This window comes from Pezoporus flaviventris, unplaced genomic scaffold (assembly GCF_033815535.1).
Source record: "Pezoporus flaviventris isolate CSIRO_AGI_PZ_B2104156 unplaced genomic scaffold, CSIRO_AGI_Pfla_v1 ptg000023l, whole genome shotgun sequence".
Classification (NCBI taxonomy): Eukaryota; Metazoa; Chordata; class Aves; order Psittaciformes; family Psittacidae; genus Pezoporus; species Pezoporus flaviventris.
The window spans coordinates 6188730-6195936 of NW_026892571.1; the positions used below are offsets into that span (position 1 = coordinate 6188730).

Consider the following 7207-nt stretch of genomic DNA (forward strand, 5'->3'; position numbering starts at 1 on the left):
ATTTGAAATAACCGAGCCATGTATTCTGTACTGTGTTAGAGGAAAATGAATTTGTATACGTCTAATTAAGCAGGCACATAACATTTCCACTGTTGAAAAAAATTACATATATAGAAAAAATGTCTTAACTTCACCAATTGTTATGTGTGTAGTTAGGACTAGTTCTGAAGGCCCAAATGATTAAAGAATACTTAACTGGAAATTAGGGACAAAGTTTTTGAAGTGTAATCCTGGAAGCCCTGCTCTGCCTCCTCAGAGACAGAGAACTCAGATACACTGCTGAGGAACATTAGCTCTCTACCTCTAGAGTTCTGTCAGATCACAAAGTTCTGCCTCTGCATGTGCAGATATGTCCTGACATTAGCAAGCCCCTTAGTTTTTCCTCTGAGTGCCCAGATGGGATTCAGAAGTTTGTGATCCCATGTCTGTCTTCCCAAAGACATCTGGTTCACTTGACATCAGTGGATAGACTTTGTGCAGAACCTATGCAAACTGTGGTGCTGCCAGGCAGAGAATAGTGCTTTCTTTTAAAACTGTAAAATGGAGAAGAAGATTGTATGATCTCCTTTTTCTTTAATACCAGCTTATGGTTAAGGTTTCAAAGGTAAACTCTGCCTAAAAGGGTTCAAACTCACCTCTGGATATTGAATGACAGGAACTTTGGCATGGGACTGGAGTGACTCTTAACCTTCTTTTCAAAATATACATTATATTCATTTGCAGGCAGTAGCAAACAACTAAATCAGTATCTCTTTACTTCATTATTTTTTTCTTTCATGCATCTCATTCTGTTTCTTGATACATCAATCAGGGCAGCAAAAGAAAAAAATGTCCAAAAATAATTTCCCCACACCTGGTACAAGGTCATGGGTGACTCTCAGAGAGATTAAGAATTAATACAGGCTGCTTGTGTGAATAAAAAGCATGTAAGTTGAGCTTTCTCTTTCCAAACTCGAGTTTAAATGTGTATCCTTTTGAACATATGGAAAACCCCACTCTGTGGCCAATACACAACTGTTATTCTGAGGGTAAAACCAGGATATTTGATACAGCAACAGGAAGATACAAATTTTCATTACATTGTTGTTCAGTAGATGGAGTATAAGTTACTTTTAGATGAAAAGCTAAACCAAGAGACTCCTGGCTATCCAGTCTTTGTTTATTAACACTTTCTAATAAATGCATGTGTCAGAAAGACATCAGATACAGTATTTGACAAACCTTTTAAGCTGAACAGAATAAACCTCTGTAATGATTCTTGCTTTGTACATAACCTTCACACATGCCTCATCAGCAAAGCAACAGAAAAATCAAGATGAATTGAACTGTTGAACTGCACGGATAATAGAGTTCCAGCATCATGAGGATGCAGCAAAAATTTTCTTCAAGGAAGCCTTGCCTAAAGGTGAACTGCAGGAGAAGAATTATTAAAGAAAAGCAAATACAATAATAGCCTAACAACTCTTTCATTTACATAGCATTCAGACAAAACAATTGATATTGCCTCTGAATCTGAGATTTTTAACTTGTTTGCTTTCCTCCTTACCTCACTGGTGGCTCGAATGCTCTCCAGTTTCAGAACAGTGAGTCACAGCTGGCTGAAAATACAGCTTCCACAAGTCCCAGTGTGTTGAAAGGGAGAAAACCAGTGAGGCCTAGTACCAACAATAAAAGGTGGATTAGAGCAGCAGCTATGTGGTAAGACTGGGAAACTAATTTACTGTCTTTAAAAACAACAACGATGACAAAATAAGAAAAAAATAAAAGAAATTTCAGTTGAGGGGAAAAGTTACAAATTCTAAGGAACACAAAATAATCATTAAGATCTACAAATCCTGGCTGCCTCTTCTAGAAAACTGCTTTACACTGTCTTTAAGAACAGATAATTATTTTAGGAAACAGATAATAGATTCTCAATCACACTACGACTGTCTGCTGTTACACAGAGGCCATCCAACTGTTGTCAAGTTTGTCAATAGTCTGAAAACTAGCTGTAAAGTTACCACAACGCACATACCGCGCATAGCATGTGAGAGCAGTTAGCATAATACTGGACATAAATTTTAGAGATACATGAGCTATCCACACCCCCATTACAAGGTCAATACCAGTAAGTGCAGTCTGCTCAAAGAATCCCCTGAATGGAAGACGCATCACATAATGCATCTTGCATTTGTTGTAGCAAATTTCTAGAGCTTTAAGGAGAACTCTGTACTAAGATGGTGACTAAGAGGTATAATGAAATGTTGTCCACCAAAGAGAAGACACTCGTAAATGCCAGGCAGATAACAAGCAATGGGTCCTTAAGACAAATAAGAAGGAAATGTAAGAGATAGTCAGATTGTCAGGACTGTGTTATCATATAAATCAATGAAAACCCTAAAGCTTCCCCTAAGAATAAAATGCTGGAGCTGAAAATAAATGGTGAAATCAGAAAACATTTTCCTCCAAAAAGCCCCAAGCAAACAAACAAACAGAAACCCCAGGCTGGTATACCTACCAATTCACTTGAATATTCAAAAAGACTTGATATGAATGGTCAAATGAATTTCTTTAAAATGCCAAAGTACTGTTCTTACAAAAGCTCTTCGTGCATCGTTTGAAGTTTCACATCAAATTGGGGTGGAAGGGAAGGAAGAGAAGACCCTTCCTTCCAGACAGACATTTGCACTTGCCTCTGAAATAAAATGTGTGAATTATACATAGTTAAGAATAAGATCAAGCTTGGAAAGTGATTCTTTTGTCATTAAGTGAAACAGTGACAGACACTGAGCACCTTTCAGAGGACTGCAGGTACTGGTTTCCTAGCCCATGGAAGCAAAATCCTGAGACTATTCTGAGGATTTCCAAATAGATACTGTAAACATCTCAAAATGTATGTATATCTATAACCAGAGCAGAAAATGTATTCATAAGACTTTTCTTAAGTACTTTTATAGGGAAGCTGGAAATACAATTTGTACTGAGGTAGTAATTTCCTAAATTCTTAAGACCCTTTAGCTTCTTAGAGGTCCCTGGTGCTACTCAAGGTGAAACACAGCACCATGTAGCATGTGTATATATATATATATATATATATATATGCACCATATAGGATGCCTGGCCTCGTCTTCAGTGCCAGAAAGACATGGGTCTTAAACAGAGCTCTGTAACATCTTCCAGTCCTCTGCGTATGTTCCAGTTATTGTTGCACGCAGTACTGGCTGCCAACCAGCCGGTAAGGGAATCAACCTGTTATTTCTAAAACACAATTACTGGACTTGGACACAAGGGGAAACATGTAGCAGAAGTCACAAGCAAGGGGAAAGCATCGCTTCCAGCCATCAGGAAGAAGTGAACAAGTTAAACCCACAATTCCTGCTCACCTTATTTCCTGCTAGAAAGTAGCAAAAAGTAGAAGAACCTAGATAGTCCTGTCACTGTGTGGCAACAGTTTAAACTCTCATCACACGTCTAACGAGGAGAGTGCAGCTTAAGGGGAAGCAGATTATGTCAGAAAGATTTGGTATCTTTCTCTGACAAGATTACAAATATGAATGATAATTGAGACTGCAGCACTGATATATAATCAGACTTTTGTAAGATTGGCTTTACACTTCTAATGTTCAGCTAAACAAGTAAAAACAAGAGCACCATGGAAAATTGGGATGGCGCATATTGAATTTGTCAAATTGGTAGTCTCACTGCAATTAATCTGGCTGCATCAAATTGCAATTAGACTAGCAATGTCCTATAAAGACTTTCTTTTATATAGAGTCATCTTTTGCAATTATATACAGATGTGATGATAGTGTAAATATATTTTTTTCTTGCAAAGTTTTCAGATTATATAAATATTGATAAACAAGAAAGCCAATGATTAGATCACAGAGCTGTGGAATGCTTGCTATGGCACACCAAAGCATTTTTTAATACATCAATGTTATTCCTGCAGGACCAGAGAACCATCCAAAGAGACCTGTCTGTAGGCAGTGCTTCAGAAAATGTTGGCTATGGACAGACTGAAAATTTCTGTAGGCAATGTCTTGAACACCACTGGGAAAGCTAACACAGCACATTGATTATTACAGAAGAACACTAAGTAGAAATACAACATTTCTTTGATAGAAACATATTGTCTCCATGTGTGCACTTCAGAAATGGTAGTTCACAGAGGAACAGTGAGAGTGGGCTAGAAGAGCAAGATGCAGACTGAAAACTCCAGCCTTCAACTTAGCATTGTGAAATTATAGATGGCTTGATCAGACTCTGATGAACAGATATCTATTACATGGCTCTTTAACATGTCCTTGTTATGATTCAGAAGTTTAAAGAAGAGAAAATAGGGAATCAAGTACAATTTAGAACAGCAAAAGAACATGGTCAAGGCAAACCTCTCATTTGACACCTTCAGGTCAATAGGCAGGGCCTTTCTGGAGAGAGTTGGTAATTCTGTAACAACTCAGCAGTCCTGTTGCAGGAAGCAGTGGATACAAATAAGCAGTGCACACCATGCACGGAGCATATTAGATGATCGCAAAATTCATCTTGCGCCTGCAAAATGTATCCATCAGCATCTAACATGCTCTAGGTCAAATATCATGTCTTCCGTATTTAGTCTCTCCACATTTGATTCCTAATCTGTTAGCTTTCATAACTATTAACTTTCAAAATAATCTCATCTTTTACACTCAGATTCTCTAGGAATTACTTTTTAAAATAATAAAATGAAGCAAATTCAGCTTTTACTCTTTGTTGTGCCTCTCCTAAAGACAAAAACAACTAGAGATTTTCACAGGCATTACTGAAACAACAAAGATAAAACAAAGTTCCATCTCCATACCTTTGAAACACACGTAAGTCCCTTTCCTTCTGTGTGCATCAGATGTTGCTTCCTGTGAGTCCATTTCCCACAGGATTCTTTCAAATGACAGACTGATCTCTGGCCTATCCTTCAGGGACTGCATATGTGTGTATTAAGTAAAATAGGTTTGCTTTTTTTGTTTTTTGTCATTTTGTAAATACCTCATTTCAATTCCAGCTGTCTTTTGAAGAGTAGACATCTTGCTGATCCCCTAGCTATATTTGGTTCTGCTTATATGTATATTTTGTGTATATATATTTATTCCCTTTGAGATCTGTAGGGCCACCTCTGCTCTGCCTGTTCCATATCACAAATACGAACTGAGGCGTTAATGAAGATACATCTGTAGGGTCAGGTGCTGGCCTTTGTAATGGCTGTAGGCAGCTACTCCCCTGTCTTCCATTGTGTATTCTGAAATTATGATCTTTCAGAACATAAAAACCAATGTGATGTGTTAAATATTATCTTCCCTGTTGCACCTATCCACCAGACAGTGCAAACAGTCTGACTTCTATCAGAAATGGTGCTTCTTGGCAACAGAGAACATGCTTCTTGCTTATATTATGAACATGGTTGATCTGAGCTCTGTCACAGAATCATAGAAGCTCAGGCTGGTTTGGGTTGGAAGGGACCTGAAATCTTATCTAGTTCCAATCCCCCTACCATGGGCAGGGACACCTTCCACTAGAGCAGGTTGCTGCAAGCCCCATCCAACCTGGCCTTGAACACTGCCAGGGATGGGGCAGCCACAGCTTCTCTGTATAACCTGTTCGTCAGACAGCAAACATGGGATTCTTAAAGCCTTCATTTATGCCATTGGTTTTTTGGGGTGAAATATGAGTTTAGTCTGCCTTAACTGGAAGAGGAAAGTCATGCCATTTGTCGTTACACCACCCACCCTGCTGGGCTGCTGTTTTCCTTAGACTTCTTTTTGCTGTCATTGTAATTCTGGGAGCTTTCTTGCTGTATCATCACACATTGGTTCCTACTCCAGCTCAGTGTCAGCCTCACTTATGTAACCTCAGCATGGTCAAGTCAGGTTTCTATATTCCCTTTGAGCAGTTCATTCCCACTTTTACTGTGCAAATCCTGTTAGCACTTGGGCTCAGGACTTTGTTGCACATTCATTTTGGCTTCTGCAATGCCTGTTTGACTTGCCATGGTTTGGAATAGTGCTTTCTTGTGTTTTGAGGAGGCTGTCCTTGCAAACCCATAGTCTGTCCTGAGTCCTTTGCCCTTCACTGCAGTATTAAGTTGGGCAGAATTTTCTAGGGAATGTGATCAGGATGTGGGTAAAACTGGCTGGGATGTGGATTGGTAACAAAACAGATTAAAGTTTGCTCCTTTGAAATGCTATATAATCACAAATACATAAATCCTACTAAAAGGAAACAGAAGAAAGGTTTTAATGTTACCCATGCAAGCTGAAATATTTCACTACCTGGGCCTCCTCAAGGGTGATGTTTACAACTCTAACTCCTACAAACTAGCCAGAAAGGATTATTCTACTTTTATAATATTATGGTCTGTATTCCTATTTATTCCTGATCTATATATTTTGATTATAAGAAGCACTTCTGAAATACCCTGAAAAGCACCATCCAGGCTGTTACCTCGGGTTTAGCTGGTGTAATCTAAGGTAAAAGGTAATGTACCCTGCAAGTCAACGGTATATTTTGCCAAATTTTTACATCATTACCTGCTGCTTTGTTCATATATTTCATTGTACCACCCACCATAAATTAAATAGACAAGAAGTTCAACTACACCCCTGTAACTCTGTACTCTTTTTTGTACCATGAACTTCTAGTAAGCTTCCTATTTTCTAAACAGTAGACATGAAACTTTTGTAATATTTTTAATTAACTACAGTTCCTAGATCCATCTAGAAATCTGACAGGTTTGTATTCTCTCTGTTTCTATAATATCCGTTTTATGATAAAAGGATTGCTGCATGACACAGGATAGCTCAAGTGCAACATGTTCATAAACTGAGCCAACCCAAGGAAATATTAACAACTGATAAAACGGCTGAAGGAAATTAAATGTGAGGAAAGGAAGTTAAAAATATATAGCTTAGGGAGAAATAGATGACAAGGTGAGACATAAGTCTACAAAAATCAAGTGTGTCAACAATGAAGCAAGAAACAGCAGGACAAAGACACAAAGTTAAGCATGTGCTCAACATGACTGAGGGGAAGATGTAAATTGAATGCTAAGGAACTGTTGGGGTTTATTTACATATAGATCCCTGCAAGTCCAAACATAATCTCCATATAAAAGCACATTCTAAAATTGATTATAGCAGATTTTTTTTGTGTGAATATTCTAGAATAAAATTGAGAAATAGAGATCATGAAAGAG

The 7207-nt window shown here is 38.1% G+C and overlaps 1 long non-coding RNA gene across 1 annotated transcript; it reads right to left on the reverse strand.

The window, feature by feature from the left end:
• Window positions 1-645: 645 nt before the first annotated feature.
• LOC133271285 (uncharacterized) lies at window positions 646-1657 on the reverse strand. Its single transcript, XR_009744062.1, has 3 exons — window positions 1547-1657; window positions 1283-1410; window positions 646-688 (listed from the first exon to the last, which is right to left on the reverse strand). It is a non-coding gene; the product is annotated as an uncharacterized LOC133271285 (long non-coding RNA).
• Between the last annotated feature and the right edge of the window lie 5550 nt (window positions 1658-7207).